General features: G+C 47.4%; 1 protein-coding gene across 7 annotated transcripts in view; it reads right to left on the bottom strand.

Annotated features, from left to right (window-relative positions):
* The window catches only part of KCNJ15 (potassium inwardly rectifying channel subfamily J member 15), an 80,726-nt gene that overhangs the window by 14,109 nt on the left and 49,115 nt on the right, over positions 1–17,502 (bottom strand). For 6 of the 7 annotated variants that reach the window (XM_047875332.1, XM_047875333.1, XM_047875331.1 and 3 more), the window contains 2 exons: positions 13,891–14,358; positions 6,000–6,214 (listed from right to left, as the gene is read on the bottom strand). The exons of the other annotated variant lie outside the window; for it this stretch is intronic. The gene's annotated coding sequence lies outside the window, so the exon portion shown is untranslated. The remainder of the gene's footprint in view (positions 1–5,999; positions 6,215–13,890; positions 14,359–17,502) is intronic. 7 annotated transcript variants of the gene reach the window in all.

Below are 17,502 nucleotides of genomic sequence, written 5' to 3'. Positions count from 1 at the left end.
CTGAAAGAGGGACTGCTATTATTGCTATTATTTGAGGGTTCCAGGTTAGGAAACTGGGATACAGCACGTGGTTTGCTTGAGCCTGTGCTCCAAGCCTCTCGTCTCTACGCCATGACGTCTCTAGCTCCCATGAGCCTCAGATCACCCAGAGGTCTGGAAACATGGCTGCGTCCCACCCCAAGCTCCTGATTCAGCGGGTCTAGGTGGAACCTGAGAATCTGCATTTCAACGTTTATTTATTTTGGGGACAGAGAGAGACAGAGCATGAACGGGGGAGGGGCAGAGAGAGAGGGAGACACAGAATCGGAAACAGGCTCCAGGCTCTGAGCCATCAGCCCAGAGCCTGACGCGGGGCTCAAACTCACGGACCGCAAGATCGTGACCTGGCTGAAGTCGGACGCTTAACCGACAGCGCCACCCAGGCGCCCCGAGAATCTGTATTTCTAATAAGTTGCCAGGTGATGCTGGCCCCGCTCCTCTTGAGACTACGCTTTGAGAGCGTGACCTACACTATGCACAGCCTAATGAATTGCATAAAATATGTAGGAAATTCCCAAGCACATAAATTGGGTTGTCTCAAACGTCCGTTGCTTTCAAACACAGGGATGGGCCCTTTGGTGTAAGGACGAAGAGAAAGTTAGTGGGGTTAAATATACAATTATGGTATGCCCAGTAGAGTTTTCAATCACCAGGAGAAGGGCCCCAGGGGACGGAAGTTCAGGTACATTGTCTTGGGGGAGGGGTGGGAATGAGAATCTGGGGGAAAAGGAAAGCAGCTGATTGAAAGTTTCCCCAAAGTCTCCTCCCCGGATGGTGGGTGTCATTCTGTTCATGGGCCAAGAATGTCCTGGGCCTAAGGAGGGAACCTAGACTCTATGGTTGAAGAGTTGGAGCTGAAAGTTCTTAGCAGTCTTTTGTTAAGCCTCCCCCAAGCGTGTGGTGCAGGCATGCCACAAATAGATGGATTTGTGCTCAGATAACGAGGGGGAAGTTTTGCCTACCAAACAGCCAAACAGCTCACAATCTCTACCCACTGGAGACGGACCCCTCATGTTTGTGTGTTACAGGGTCTGAGAAGCCCTGCTGAGCTATGCCCGGCATTTCTAGCACAGTCCGAGGAGTGCGGACTCAGTTTAAACCCTGCACTTTGTATCTGGGGGAAAACAGGATGGAAGCAAGCAAGGCTTTGGGCCTGTCCATCCGTCTTACAGGCAGGTGTCTGCGTTGCCATGAGATCTCTTGCGATGCGCTGTTCACCTCAATGGACACTGAAGACCGGTACCGTAGAAGAGGGTGAATCTGCACTGCCCCCCCCCCAAAGCTGCAGCATCAGTATCGCTTGGAAGTTCATTTGAAATATCAATTAAGCGACGAATGGATACAGAAATTGTGGTTCATATACACAATGGAATACTACTTGGCAACGAGAAAGAATGAAATCCGGCCATTTGTAGCAATGCAGATAGAACCGGAGGGTGTTAATGCTAAGTGAAATCAGTCAGGCCGGGAAAAACAGATACCATATGTTTTCACTCTTATGTGGATCCTGAGAAACTTAACAGAGAACCATGGGGGAAGGGAAGAGAGGGGGAAAAGTTATAAACAGAGAGGGAGGGAAGCAAACCTTAAGAGACTTAAATACTGAGAACAAACTAAGGGTTGTTGGGGGTGGGGGAGAGGGGAAAGTGGGGGATGGGCATTGAGGAGGGCACCTATTGGGATGAGCACTGGGTGTTGTATGGAAACCAATCTGACAATAAATTATATTTAATAAAAAAAAATAAATGAAATGTCAATTAAGTTTCACACTTCAGCTGCTGAGTCACAATCTCTCAGGCGCTGCCCCCAAAACCTGGGTCTTAAGAAGAATCCAACTTCCCAAAGGATTATATGGCCAGGGCTTGTCAGCAATGGCTTGGTGGGTTGACGAGGTCTTTCTTGTGCCCTATTATCCATTGGAGAAGCAACAAGTACTCCTTCAAAGACAAATCCTGCATTTTGCATTGCATGTGAGTGTCTAATGATCCAATTTGCCGCTGTGGTCAAATACTTAGCCTTTTCCCTATGTTTCCATTCCATTATTATTGTTTCAAATTCCATAAGTACTAAAAAAAAAAAAACCCTTTTCCATCTCTGAATGTGGTTTGCATAGTTATACACTTTTCCCCTCAACGCAGATTCTTTTTTTAATTTTTTTCATTCCATAGAACATCAACCTTTCTCTGCTCGGCAAAAACAAGTTTAAACAGACACAGGGTTCAACAGGAGACTCATTTTCCATTTTCCATGGCAAAGAATCTGAGCACTGGAATAAGGCAGAGGTATCATTTGCAGAATATTTTTGCAAAGACAGTTTAATTTCCAGCCCTTTATTTGTGAAAGAGCTGGCTAACCTAAATAAAACATTATACATCTGTCTGTTGTTACAAGTGACCAACTTAGCTGAACGTTATTACTTAATAACAGCTAACTTTCCTATAGAGTAAGAGAGTGCGGCAGCTAAAAAGCAAATGGAAATTTCCTTTGGTTTACCACCGTTCGTCTCTCCGTGCTCCGACATGCGAAGAACTTGGGTAATAGGCATACGCTCCCCTCTAATCACAGCATGGCTTGGATGTGCATTGTTGTGGAATGACTGGTAAAACAGGAAAATTTATGTCTGGGGGGGGGGGGAAAAAACAACCAACCAAGACGAATTGTATTGCGTTAGCCTCCCTAACGCACTGCCCCCGGTTTTCTCTTCGGGGAAGAGATTTCTTTAACTCGGGGATTCTCACTATTCTTGTCTGGATGAGCTCAAACGTAACACAGAGAAGGCGGCTCAACAGGGTCCCATTCAGATTTTAGCCAAAGAGAATAGAATGCAGAGCGTTTTGGGTTTGTCTGACCGTAACCTGGAACACATTAGAATGAACGCGTCTGCTTTTGCAGACAGTACTCGTAGAGAAACAAATCTTTTATTTGGTGTATTCTGTTTAATAAAACTCAAGCTGAGCATGGCTGGAGCATTAAAAGTGGAAGGGAAAAAAAAAATGGGAAGCCAGCCAGGACGGTTCGTTTTCCGTAACCTTCATCTCAGCACTGTTCGCAGAGTACCTCGTTGTTGTTACGATGCATCATTACATAGTTTGCAAAATTTCACGTTGATTTGCCCTTTAACGAGTCTCTCACTCCCTCAGACTCTGGATCCACCACCTTTAACCCCTCCCATTTTCCTTGCCTCACACACATAATATTTTTACTATCGTAAAGGCATAGAGAGATAAAAAAGCGTATCACGTTATAAATCTACATACCGATTTCAGGCTGCCTTGTTTTTCTGGCTGCACGCTGACTACTTTTTCTTCTGTTTAGAATAAATTTGGAATTGTTGGTCTCTATCAATTGATGATTAATGGCCTCGGGGGTGATTCACCTGGACACAAGAGCGGAATTCTTCTTGTTGTTTTCCACGCACACCATTATCATAATTGGAATCTCGTCCCAGACGAAGGAAATTGGGGCTTTCGCTTGATTTGGAACCTAGTTACTTAACAATGGGATCAGTGTCAAAAGATTTTGAAATTCAGTCTCACTGTCGGCTTAAACTTTGACCACGTTTCTCTGATAGAGAAACTGGATATCACAGGATCTCAGGGGAACACAGTTTATACCCAAATTCTTGGATTGTGGTCAAATGACTTGAAGGAATGGTCATATTTCTGAGCTGTCTGCCTGTTGCAAAGTTGAAAACATAGGAGCTTATGGTGACTGAGTGATAATAAGAAAATCTCAAACTTCAAAATCCCTTTCCATCCAATCAAAGTCTGAGACCCTTGGCAGTTAACTAATCTCCATCAGTAAACAGTATAAGAAGACACTTTCTAACCATCTATAGTTAATTAGCTGGAGGACTATCAGCCCAATTTGGGTGATTTTAGGGGTTGCCACGTAGGATAGGAGATTCCCGGTCAAAAATAAATTTAGGCAGACCACCAATGATTTTCTACTATAACTATGTCCCATGCAATATTTGATATACACTTACACTAAAATTATTTGTTGTTTATCTGAAATCCATAAATATGTACTATATAGATATAGTACAAAGGAGACCTATATTTTTTTTTAAGTTAATGTTTATTTTTGAGAGAGAGAGAGACAGAGCACGAGCCGGGGAGGGGCAGAGAGAGAAAGACACAGAATCCGAAGCAGGCTCCAGGCTCCGAGCTGCCAGCACAGAGCCTGACACGGTGCTCGAACTCACAGACCGTGAGATCAAGATCAGAGCTGAAGTCAGATACTCAACCGACTGAGCCACCCAGGCGCCCCAAGAGACCTAGATTTTTATTTTCTGAATGTGGCAGCTCTAGGGAAGAACAAATGTATGCTCGAGGGTAGCTCAGAAGGTCAAAAAAATGTAAAGACAAGTTTACTGCACAGACGACATTCTTAGAAGAGCAGCCAGTACTGGGAACCCTGCTGACTAACGTGACCATTGTAGGATGACAGAGTGGGGTCATTTCATGCCTGGTTCACCAGAAAGTGTCAGAAAGTCTAGCTAGCCGGTCTCAGTTTTCATCTTTTAGCTCGGGGGTCCTTAACCACTTCTGCATTAGGATCCTGGTGGTCAAACTGCCTTCTCAGAATGGGTTTACGCAGATGAAAATGCAAGAAATATGATTACAGGGGCGCCTGGGTGGCTCGGTCAGTTAAACGCCTGACTCTTGCTTTCGGCTCAGGTCACGATCTCACATTTCATCAACTTGAGCCTCATGTCGGGCTTGACTCTGACCGCACAGAGCCTGCTTGGGATTCTCTCTCTCTTTCTGCCCCTCCCAAGCCTGTTCCCTCTCTCACTCTCAAAAAAGAAATAAATAAACATTAAGAGGGGCGCCTGGGTGGCGCAGTCGGTTAAGCGTCCGACTTCAGCCAGGTCGCGATCTCGCGGTCCGGGAGTTCGAGCCCCGCGTCGGGCTCTGGGCTGATGGCTCGGAGCCTGGAGCCTGTTTCCGATTCTGTGTCTCCCTCTCTCTCTGCCCCTCCCCCGTTCATGCTCTGTCTCTCTCTGTCCCCAAAATAAATAAATGTTAAAAAATAAAGAAATAAATAAACATTAAGAAAAAAAAGAAATGTGATTACAAATGACACCGGTGACAGTAAAAGGCACTCATTAAAGCATTTTCAAAAACAAAATTGGGCTTCTTTTTCAAGCATTAGTTAATAAGCGCTGATGTTTTGAAAGTGCAGTGAGCAGAAATGGCGATTCGGATCTTGGAAACAACTGTACGTAAAGCGGAAATTCCCCCTGTGACCGAATCCCAGTTGGGGGTAGAAGGGTTGCAAAAAAACGTATACATTTTGCTTACAGGTGATTGAGGGTGAACCGTCCCTCCCCCGCCCCAGCCTAGGCCATGGACACTCTACCCCTAGCTTCCCCAGACTCCATGGACCTGGGTTTAAACCCTGCTGTGCATGAGGCCCCACGTGCTGGTCCTGTCGCAGAAATTGAGCCAATGTATTAAACCCTCCCCGACTGACTTCCCCAGGGACCCCCCTGTCCCCTGTAACGGGATTTGCCTCTTCTAGAAGAGTAGCTGGGATACCGAACAACCAGAAGCACAGTCCACTCCTTATCCGGCGGGACATCACCGCACGGCCCGGGGTTGGCAGCGACCGGAACGATTCGTGTGACGGTCCCCGTGGGGAGATGCCCCCTCACCCCTTACTAGGAAGCCACCCTGCGGTGTCTTCTGACGAGGAAGCAAAGGGGGAAGTGACAGCTCAGAAACACACAGGAGCCCCTGTCTTCAGAGCCCGACACATTGCATTTCCCAGAATTGTGAAGCTGGATTTTTACAGTAAATCTACTATTTGGGCACACGCAACCTTATGTTACCATGATTTCATCATAACCCTTGCCAGGAAGAAGGAAAGCTTACTCATCCACAGAGTAGCTGTTCTGACAACACTCCTCTTTATAAATCCTCCCTTCGGCTGCCAGGATAAGTCGTACTCACCTTTGCAAAGCTAAAGACTCCAGCTCTGCTCTTGCTTCACCTTTCTTCCCTTCAGGATGTGGCCTGGGTGCATCGTGGCCTCTTCCCCCGAGTTCAGTGCCCTCGGGGCTCCTGTCTCCCGCCTGCCACTCCTTCCTGAAGGTTCTCATTCTCCCCTTCTCGGGTTAATTTCCACCTGTTCTTTAAAAGTCAGGTTGAACATTACCTCCTCTGGGCTTAAAAAAAAAAAAAAAAGCCTTTCTTCATAAACAGCATAAAGGTTAAGAGTACAGCGTCCTGCTTCTGTGAATAGTAGCTGTGTGACTTTTGACAGCTTACTTAACCCCTCTGGGCTCAGTTTCTCATGTGCGGAATTGTGACACTGAAAATTCTTACACATGATGGGGCCGTGTGAGGTTATAGTACATAGCGTGCTGCCTGCTCACACTAATTATTATATAAGAGCTATTATCATTAGGTGCTTGCAATAAACAAAATGTACGGAATATGACGTACCAAAAGGAAATTCTGGTTCACACAGACGACAGCGGAGGGTTCTTACTTTGGTTATAGCAAGTTCTTGTCAATGAATAAAAAACCATTGCTCCCCGCCCCCCCAAAACAGCAACCTTTATAGACATACACTTCAAAAACATTTTAAAGGTGGAAAGTCGAAAGGTATTTCATCACTCGTTCCTTCATCCGAACGCCAAGAGATCACTGAGCACCTGTTATGTGCTAGGCTCGGCACCGGGTGCCGGAGATCCAGCAGGGAATCCGAGACCAGCGTGGTTCTTGCTTCCAGGCCGTTGATGATAGAGCAGGGAAGGGAGGGATTAGATAAACCGGGAGAGGAAGGTATAAAGGTATTTGTGGGAAGCCTTAGGGAGAAATTCAGGAACGGATGGGAGAATCGAACCCGGGCTGTGTCATACATCCTCGTCTGGGGTCCCGGGAAGGCTTCCCTGGTGTTAAGGTGGAGACATAAAGACTGAGGAGCACTCGGCAGGTAGGTAGGCGGGCTTGGAGTGAGAGGAGCGTTCTGGCCAGAGGGACACACGGTGTCGGTAAAGGCCCCGGGTGGCACGGAGCTTGCACCTTCCAGGGAGTAGGGGAGTGGAGCGGAGTCAGGCAGGAGCTCGGGGCAGAGCCACACCTCGCAGGACTTGGGGGCTCCCTGAGGACATCGCCTTCATCCCAGGGGAACGAGAAGCATCTCAGGGTTTCAGTCAAGGAAGAGAGGACCACTCCGGCTTTTAAAGTCACCGTGTTTGCCGCAACATGCAGAATCAGTCGGAAGAGGCTAGCATGGATGCTGGAAGGCTGGAGAGCTGGTGCTTTCGGTAATCCAAGCTATAAATACCGGTGCGTGGACAAGGACAGCGTCAGCCGACCGAGAGGAGCGGGGGGCTCTGAGTTACCTCTTCCAGACAGGGTCAATAGGCACTTGTAACAGGTAGGGGGCAGGGAGCAGGTGAGGTCTCCAAAATGACTGCTGATCTCCGGGCATGAAGATAAGGGAGATGGGATGGGGAGGGGGTGCTGTTAAAATGAACATACTCATTCAGAGGAGGCTGGATCTTCCACCGGAATTTAAAAATCATTCATAGATTCTCAGACACCCGTGCTGTTCAAACACTTGGATGGTATATGTGTGCGGAGCTCACCCCTGGTGACCCAGCCCCTGCAGGGGTGAGGTCTGGGGGAGCGCTCCGGGGTAGGGGCAGGACAGACCTAAGCAGAGGTAAGACCTGGGGTCTGGGCTGATGTTCACAAGAGAGGGCTGGGCAGGAGGGATGCCTTTAATGTTTCATCCTGCAAATGGAATTTGAAACGTGTAAGTGGATGAGATTCTCCCAGACACGGAGTGTGGGGGAAGCAGTCCCCGTCTGAGCCTTGGGCAGCTCTGGGGACTGGCAGAGTTGGAGGCATTGGCCAATGAGACCTAGAAGCCACTGGTCCAAGAAAAGTCATCACAGATTTTTAGAGGCATGTCAACCGCCCATCTTGTCGCCCATGCAGAGATGAACGGCTTCATAGACAGCTTCAGACAGGTCACTCGCCGTGGCTTTTTCTGGTGGAAACTGACAAAGTTACACCCAAAGTTTAAAATCTTTATTTAGGGGCGCCTGGGGGGGCGCAGTCGGTTAAGCCTCCGACTTTGGCTCAGGTCATGACCTCACGGCTTGTGCGTTCGAGCCCCTCGTCGGGCTCTGTGCTGACGGCTCAGAGCCGGGAGCCCGCTTCGGATTCTGTGTCTCCCTCTCTCTCTGCCCCTCCCCTGCTCGTGCTCTGTCTCTCACTCCTTCCAAAATAAATAAACATTAAATTTGTTTTTTAAACTCTTTATTTCTACTCTTTGACCCAGTGACTTTATGTCTAAGAAGTACGAATTGGGATTAGGTCCAAGAATGTCTTCTGCATTAGTCACAATATTGAAACATTCAGATCGAGCCGCATCACCCAAAAGAAAGAAACGATTTTACATGTATAAAATATGTATAGGCTAAAACAGTGTGCAGTCTTTGAAAACCATGGCAAAACACTAAACGTGTCCCGTTGAAAACAGGAAGCTGATAAAGCTGGACAGTGTGTTTGCTCCGTGTCTCCCTCGGTAGGTAAGATTAAAATGGAAATGCAGCTAACGTGTTAATAGCAGTTATCTTTTCAAAGGAGAACAAAATTAGGAGCGTTTGTCAACCAGACTTTCCATTTTATGGAGTTGATCTGAAAATTCAATTTCCCTAGTACAGACCATTCCCAAACATTCCAGGTTTTACTGTAAATGAGAAGTGCTCACTGCGCCCTACCGAGAAACTTTCCACACGCTGTGGTGGCCAAACCATACGAAATAATTTACTTTCAGAGACGTTTAGATTGTACCACCCCGAGGACCCAGTGTTCAGCAAGTGTCCAGGCTTATTATTTCACATCAGCTTCGGGCCTCATTTAATCGACTGGGTGGGAAGAGTTTGCATTCCACCCAACAGGTTTCCTGCCCCACGCCTTTGTTCGGGCGGGTCCCTTTACCCCGAATTCCTTTCCCGTGCCCTATGTCTGGCAAACTCCTATTCATCCCTCAAAGCCCAGCTCGAACGCCACCTCCTTCAGCTTCCAGGGAGAGTTCCCCTTGTTCCTTTCTGCTGCCTTTTGTAAGTCGTTCACACCTCACAGTAACACTTAAGTGTGGCTGTACTGTTATGTCTGGGACCCCTCTTTCTCCTTAAACCAGGCTCGGTGAGGGGGTGTTGCATTTAACTTTTTTTTTATTTGATGTTTATTTATATTTTGAGAGCGAGACAGAGAGACAGAGAGACAGAGCATGAGCGGGGAAGGGGCAGAGAGAGAGAGGGAGACACAGAATCAGAATCAGGCTCCGGGCTGTGAGCCATCAGCACAGAGCCCGATGCGGGGCTCGAACTCATGAACCGTGAGATCGTGATCTGAGCCGAGGTCGGACGCTCAACCGACTGAGCCCCCTAGGCACCCCATGGGTGTTTCATTTAACTTTTAACCCCAAGGCCAACACAAGGACTGCCACATGGCAGGGACGTAATGTTGGAGGAAGAGTGGGGTGGCCGAAGATATCATGGAAGTGAACTCCCGGCTGTCCAGACTTAGTATCTGCTGAAGCTCATTTAAAGATATGCCGTCTGATGTTCTGGGTCAGAGGGGAGGCCAGTCCAAGGCCTGGCATGTCAGAGAGAAGAGGGTACAAATATGCCAGTGACCTTGAATCACTGAACTACCAGTGAAGATTTAGACTTGAGTCATAGCTCAAAGAATAGCCTACAAGATCTTGCCTTAAAGAGAAAATGGGTCTTAGGTTTCTCACGCTGATAAAATTGACAAGCGTGAGGGCATAAATATATTCAGTTGAGCCTAACCAATTTCTTTCTATGTGTTTCCTGTTCTGCACACTGGCCATCAGAGGTTGAAGGTTTAAGACACCTTTGAGTGCTAGCTCTCTGTTTGAGTTCTCAGAGCAGGAGTCTCTGACGTTTTGTGCCTCAGGAATCCAACAGCAAGGACAGAATTGAAGTATTCAAACTGAGTTTGTACTTTATTGTTTTCAACGTTTGTTTATGTGTTGTGCATTTTAAAAAATGTGCATAATATATTAGTACATACTTGTATATGTGTATTAGTACATATATGTACAAAAGTGTATGTGTTGTGCCTGTAAGTCCAAAGTGTTCGTGTATGTGTGTGTGTGTGTGTGTGTGTGTGTGTGTGTATGCAGTGGGGGTGGGGGACTGTACATTTTTGAATCGAGTGCTTTATTATTATTTTTTCCTGTTTATTTATTCTTGAGAGAGAGACACAGAGAGACAGAGAGAGAGGGAGACAGAGGACCCAAAGTGGGTTCTGTGCTGACAGCAAAGAGCCCGATGCGGGGCTTGAACTCAGAAAGCAGGAGATCATGAGCTAAACCGAAGTTGGACGCTCAGAACCTCAAGACTGAGCCCCTCAGGCACCCAGAATCCGATGCTGTGGACGAGTGCTTATTAAACCTTCATGTGCAGACAGATGTCCTGGGGATCCTGTTAAAATGCAGATTCTGATTCAGAAGCTGTGAGCTGAGGTCTGAGAACGTGCATTTCCACCAGGCTCCCAGTGACGAGGCCGGCCACTAGCTTTGGTTTGCAATCAGCATTTTGCAACCCGAGTTCCTCATCGGAACTACACAACACAGAACACAGAGCAATCTGAAACGGTTTCAGTGACCCTTTTCTCTCCCATGGTGGCCGTCACCAGCTGATTTCGCTTGCAGAACTCTATGGAGAAGGAAGCTTTACCTCTGGGAGAAAGTTCAAGGTCACTAGCTGACTTCCTTTTTTTTTAAACCCTGCTTATAAATCACCGTGCAGCATCACACGTCAGTCCCGTGTTTAATAATTCTTTTCCAATGTTGGTTCTCCTTTACGAGAAGCAGAGCTAGAAACCAACGTTTTGACCACTCCTGATCATCCAGGCTCCCATGTTAAGCAGAAGAAAGCTCAGTCGGAAGTTTCTGACTAGGAAGGGCTACCTCCGTGCACCCTCACCCTGATGGGAGGCTGGTGTTGAGTGGGTTGCAAACGTTCTTAGTCCAAAGGAAGAGGAGAAAAAGAACCCACCACATCTGTAGCGCTCAGTGAAGATTTGTGAGTGAAAACACACGTGCACAGACGCACACGATATTGACACAACGATTCTCTTAATTCACAGAGTCTACCTGGCCATTCACGTTCGCGTGAATTTTCAAATATCTGTGTCTTCTCGGCTGCGGGGCTGGTATCCAAGTATTTCCATTCCCTGCGGAAAAGTGACGTGTGATTGAATTGGAACAGTGCTTCCTCCGAATCTAGGCCCACGTCCCACACAAACACAATGCAACCCACAGGATTCAGACTCAGTGCCTGAGATCACGTGTTCAGGATTAGCGAGGACAGTGGCGTGGACAAAGGAGAAGTCCTAAAGGGCCATTCCATTGGCCGTTTGACATGAGTTGGCCCCCAAATGACATCTGGTTGGCCAATTCTTAATGTTCTATCTTGGATCTGTCTTCAGCCCTGATTTCAGTCAAGAGATCCCGGTTTCAGAGGGTGGAATTGGGAGCGAGACCCTGGTTGCAGACGTTGGGCAATGCCCTTTTGTCTTTCCTGCATGCCATCTCTTGTTTCTGTTTGATCGTAGGTAAATAAACCTCATGGAACAAGAAAGGCCAAATGACTGTCTTCGGGTGGTGAGGACAAAAGGTTCAGCTGAGAAGAATGTCTTGCATCACACAGCCTCGAGGACCCCTGGTTTACATCAATATCCCTTGAAGCTGCCCCTCCCCTTCTCAGCCCCACTGCCTTGGCTTAGAGGCACATACTTTCTTTCTTCGGTGACCCCAGGAGGCTCATAACCAGGTGCCTGTCCCCAGTGGCCATCCGTGTGAGGCATTCCCCACGGTGCAGCCTTGCCGATCTCCTGAAATCTCTCCTCCACTGCCCAGCTCAGCGGCCCCGGTTATCTACAAACCAAGGCCTGATCCCTTGACCTTATGACCATGGCGTGTGAGTCCTTTAGGAGCCACCCCTCCTACCCCTGCCTTGGTGGCAGCTTTTCCGCGGCCTGCGCAAGCCATGCCGAATGACTCACGGTTGCCCAAATGGGTTGGTCCTCTGTTGACTGATTCGATACCTTCAAACATACCAGGCCATCTACTGGAAAGCTCTCTCCCCTTCTTCACTCACTTCCTCCTGTCTACCTTTGAGACCTTGCTCATTCTGGGGATGTGCTTCCCTTGTTCTCACAGGTTAGGCGCTTTCCCTACCTGCCCCCTTGTCCCTGTGCTTCTGTCTCTTGGAATATTTATCTCAGTGTGGTGGAACTGTTGGTGGACTTCTGAATATCTAATTGCAGTAACAATGATCAGATTAACAACAGCCATTAGCCGAGAGCATACACATGGCCAGAACTGTGTTGACAGCTCGTATTCCTGAACTCCAAACTTCAGAGTCACTCTGGCAAAACTCTGGTAAAAATAAGGGGCTCGGATGAGTCAGACAGTTCGCCTGAGGCCACACAACTGGCCAGTAGTGGTGACAATATTTAGATCCTGGTCTGACTCAAATTCCGGCTCGTGCATCACCCTCCATTGCCTCTTGTTGGAACATAAGCTCTCATACCTTATGTTGCGTGTGCAAATATCGAGGTTCCAACAGGCCCTTAATGTTTATGAATGAATGAATGAATGAATGGGCGAATGAACGGAAGCAGAGGCATTTTGGAGTCTTCCGGTGCTGAGAAAAGCAGCCATGGGTCTCAAAATGAATGCTCCCATATATTGGTGCATTGATGAGCGAAGCGGAGGAAGAGTACTTTGGCTCGGTCCACTCACTGCTGAAAGACTCAGGGGGGACCATGCCTATGAAGCCAGTGTTCCCTGCAGGGTCATGGTGCTTCCCTGCACCTGCCTGAAGCTGCTGCGATGCCTCTCTTCTTTCTTTCTATGAGTGACTCCGCGGCCACCCAAGCCTGATGCCCGTCCGCCTCTCTCTCCCCACTTCCTTTACAATTACAACACATCGTCTTCGGTTCTGCCTGCAGCTAAGTCTTGTTTCCATCCCCTGCTTCTCTGCCCTTTCAAGACTCTACCCTGCTCACTGTTCCTGACCTCCTTTCGGCCCCTCTTTACTCTGACTCCCCTTTAGAGCCACTCTCCCTTTCAAAAATGATGACGTGTCTATGTCCGTCCCCTGAGACAGCCCTCAACCTGGTTTTCATGTCTTATGTGACATAAAATCTAAACTTTTTACCCAATGTCCGAGTTTTCTAGGTGAGACCCCCCCTGGCTGCCATTTTGGGCACATCTCTGGACGTTCACTCCATCATCCATGCTTCAGTGATGGCGAAATGCACTTCTCCGCACACCGCGTGCTGCCCCACGTCTTTCTACCTGCCTTTGCTCCCAGTGTGTCCACTGCCTGAAAGGCCCATGTGAGCACAGATCCCCCAGCCGAAACCCCGTGATTCCCCTGCTAACTCCTCCCACCGCAGGTTCATCTAAGACCCGCCTCTCCTTTACTGCTCTAAGGTATAGTTCACTCACTTCGGTATCATGACTTTCTCTGAATGTATCTGTCTCCCCTTCTGGAAGGTGAGTTCTCTGAGAGCAGGGGTTGGGCCATGTTCATCTCTGTAGCCACAGAAACACAGTCCCTGGCATATAGTAGGTGCTCCAAAACAAAACAAAACAAAACAAAACAAAAACTTTTGATGACTCATCCTCAGGACTCTAAACGAGTCAATAGATTGATAACCAATCCATAAATTAAAGGATGAATGAAGGTCAAAGACATGGCCTAAAACATATGAATGGTTTCAACATACTTATCATTACACGTGAAGCTTTCTAAATTCTTTCTTTGAAGGGACTTACCGTCACGTATTGTCCTATCTCTGCGAGAAGTGAGTTTCCACCGTGCTACAGTTCACCGGTTTAAGGAATGCTTCCTTTCGTCTGTCCTGACTCAGACGCTCCCGGAAGCGGGGAGCTTCCTCTGTTGATGACCCTCACTTGGTGATTCACTGATGTCCTCAAAGAGTACATACACAGATGTTCAGATACGGCTCTTCTCCCCAAGGATGGCTTGCTTTTTTTTGGGAATGATTAATCATACCTGTAGTTGCTTGAAGCATTGGAGCTTTCCACTAAAGAAGTCTAATTATGTTCGCATGTGCTTTGTTTCCTTCCTTGTTTACCCCGCTCCCCGTACACACACATACACAAAAATCAGCCTGGAAACTGTGGCAGAATCCTATTTGTTTTTATTCACTTGGTGGCCTTTTTCGCAGCTTTCTCGACAACATCTTTCAAAATCCCAAGGATTTCACTGGAAGATCGTGGCTAAGGTCAGAAGGAAAGGAGGGAAGGCTCATGAATCCACACGGCGGGTAGGCGTTTCTTCCAATCTCTCCCCTCGCCCTCCAGTCCTTCCCTCCATCCACCAAACCATCGCATTTGATTCCCAGGATTTACTTACTAAAATCAAAGGGCCTAAGCCTTATTTTGAGCAGCCCATCACCGCCTCCTCAGTCGTGAGAAATGGGACCTAGTTTCCAATGCTATTTCTATTACCATTTCGCAAAATATGCAATGAATGATTGAGGAAAACTAAAACGACACATAGTCTAGGATTAAAAATGGTGCCATGGCCTTCAAACTCCAGTGGGACAACCCCTCGCTCTGGGTCATCATTTCCTAGAAGCTGTGAGTATTCCTCAGTGTCTCCTAATCACCAATATATCATTCACTCTCACTTACTCACTCACTCACTCACTCACTCACTTATTCAGCAAGTATTTAACACTATTATAAGAAAAATACGGTCTTATGCCTGGTCCTGGTCCTCAAGTTTTACCATCTAATAGAGGAGATGACATATACCTGAATTGTTATAACACCAGGCAGAGTAGGATCCTTTCTGGCTAACTCTTAGGGACATGTAAAAACTCCTATAATACAACTTATGATGTTTATTGGTTCATGTGTTTCTCCCAACCCACAAGTCTGCAAGCTGCATAAATACAAGGACTGTGTCTTATTCTAATGCTCTGTATTGTCCTGAGCTAACAGTGTCTTCCCAGCTGACGTGAACGAATGTACTATATAGAAACATAGGGAAAACGTCCCAGAAAGGATCGATTCTTTCCAACTGGAAGAATCGCAGAAGTCTTTGTGCATTTTCTGTAGGAAGAGGAAATAGGAGAAAGGGAATTTTCTGTGAGGGGAACTTCCCAGGCAAAAAAAAAAAGGATGATGTGGTGGCAAAATACTTTCTTGAGTAGGTTCATTTGATTGGACCATAGGTTATATCAATAATTCCAACTGTGGCTGCATATAAGAAGCCTATGGAGAAGTTTTTAAATGTCTTAATCCCTTGGCTTCTCCACACATCAGCTGAATCAGAATCTCTCATCGGGGGGAGGAAAGGAGAGACATATTATTAGGAGCCTGAGTTTCGGTACTTTTTCAAAATTTCCCATTTGCTTCTAATGTGTCCTGATGGTCGAGAATCACTGTGGTGCCTCAAGAGATTAAATAGGAGGATGGATTAAAAGCTCAAGTGGAAATAGATTTGATCTGTCGACAGGTAAAAAGAAGCCAGGCTCATGTAGCAAGACAGATTGAGATGAAGAGAGTAGATAGAGAGAGATAAGATAAGATGCCGTTAATGCAATAAAAATAAAGCAATACACGGACTCCAGGGCATCGCCACCTTGGCTTACCAACAGGTAACACTCACACACCTGTTAGATGTGAGGTGGTGGCAGGAGAACAGGAACTGCTTTGTCCCTGGATGAAGAAGAAGGCTTGAAAGACAGAGTATTGAAGGCAACGCCGTGAGATTGGCTCTCCTCGTTCGCTTTGAAGCGTTCTTCTCTAGGAAGTAAATTTGGGGCTGGCGATGAAGCTTTGGGAATCGCCGCCCGGGAGCAGACGTGAACCGCACGAGTCAATGAGATCTGTACCAAGGAGAAATACCAACGGCGGAAGGAAGCTGCGGGCTGAAGCTAGGAGACGGGCCACATTGGGGAGGGACTGGAGGACTTTTCGGAAATGCAGCGGGGCAAGAGCAGCCAGAGGGTTGGGCAACCGTGTAGTTCATCAGAGTGGACAACCAGGGAAATGAGATTTCAGGAAATAGGACATGATCTAGGAGTTGAAGATTTGAGGGTGGACAGGAGGCACTGCTGCTCCCAGGGGTGAGTCCTGGAAAGGAGGGGGGACCCCTGTTTCCCTAAGAAAGAAGGGAAAGAGGAAAGGTTACACCCACTGCTCATGTACTTATTGAGCACCTACTATTTTTCCGGACTCTTTCGAACACTGGGGACACCACGGTACAAGCAGATGCTTGTTCTCATGAAGCTTCTGTTCCAGCTGAGGGGGAGGGGAAGGAAGGTAGGAAACGTTATGGGAAAACACTGAGCAGTGGAAGATGAACGTTGCTGAACTGTGCCCTTGGTCCAGGGAACGGACTAAGTATGGTCCTCTGGGGAAATGTGAGCAGGGCGGAAAGATGTGGAAGAAACTGGGGCTAGCTCTAGAGAAGCCAGGAGACGAGACGAGAGAGGAAGGAGTCTAAACAGCCGCAGGACCCGGTCTCTTGGCTACACCTGCTATGACTTCGCAGATGTCGATGCTGAGTACCTGGGAGCCCCGGCCGAGTACAGAAGAGGAGAGGTGCCCGGAGCCGGGGACCGGCGAGGCCTCATTGGTAAAAGGTGACCGGGACTTGGATTACAAATACCACGGTAGAAACATAAACATCAAAAACCCGCAGAATGTAAATTCTCAAGGTCACGGCGCGCTCATCGGCTCGTGGAATCCATACGGTAATTGAGCACATTAAGAAGCCTACTAACTCTGCTATTGAGTTTTAGAAGGGCTATAATTTAGTATCGCCAGCTATCAATTAGGCCTGTTTTCCTCATCTGGAAAATGAAAGGGTTGGGCGAAATGGCCTCCAAGCTCTCTCCGGCATGGGCAGCCGGTGAGCAGCAGAGAAAACGCGAACATCTGAAACTCGGTTTACTTCTTTAACGTGTACATTGAATGTGTGACTCTCGTGTCAGCTGCACAGCTAACACGGCTCTGGGCTGACTAGGCCCTTGGTCTCCAGGACCATCGTGGTTTTAAAGATTAATCGCCCTGTGAACACACACAGCCTAAGTTCTGCTGGGAGAAATCTCAGGTGTCACGGGTAATTGACAAGTTGTTGATAGGACATTGGAACAGACTGACAAGAAAATTCTTAGAGACCAAGGGGTTCTAGTTATTTGCAAGCTGGGGAAATTGATTTGTCAATATCGGGGAAAAGGGGGAGACACTGGCTAAAAGACGCCAAGGAAGGAAAGAAGGAAGGAAGGAAGGAAGGAAGGGAGGAAGGAAAGAAAAGGAAGGAATGGAAAGGAAGGGAAGGGAAGAAGCTTTGCAAATATTGGAATGAATAGGTAGGTATATGAAATAGAGTTATACACATATGAGTCA

This window comes from Prionailurus viverrinus, chromosome C2 (assembly GCF_022837055.1).
Source record: "Prionailurus viverrinus isolate Anna chromosome C2, UM_Priviv_1.0, whole genome shotgun sequence".
Classification (NCBI taxonomy): domain Eukaryota; kingdom Metazoa; phylum Chordata; class Mammalia; order Carnivora; family Felidae; genus Prionailurus; species Prionailurus viverrinus.
Note: the sequence above shows the minus strand (reverse complement) of the source record. Positions and strands in the feature narration are given on the sequence as shown.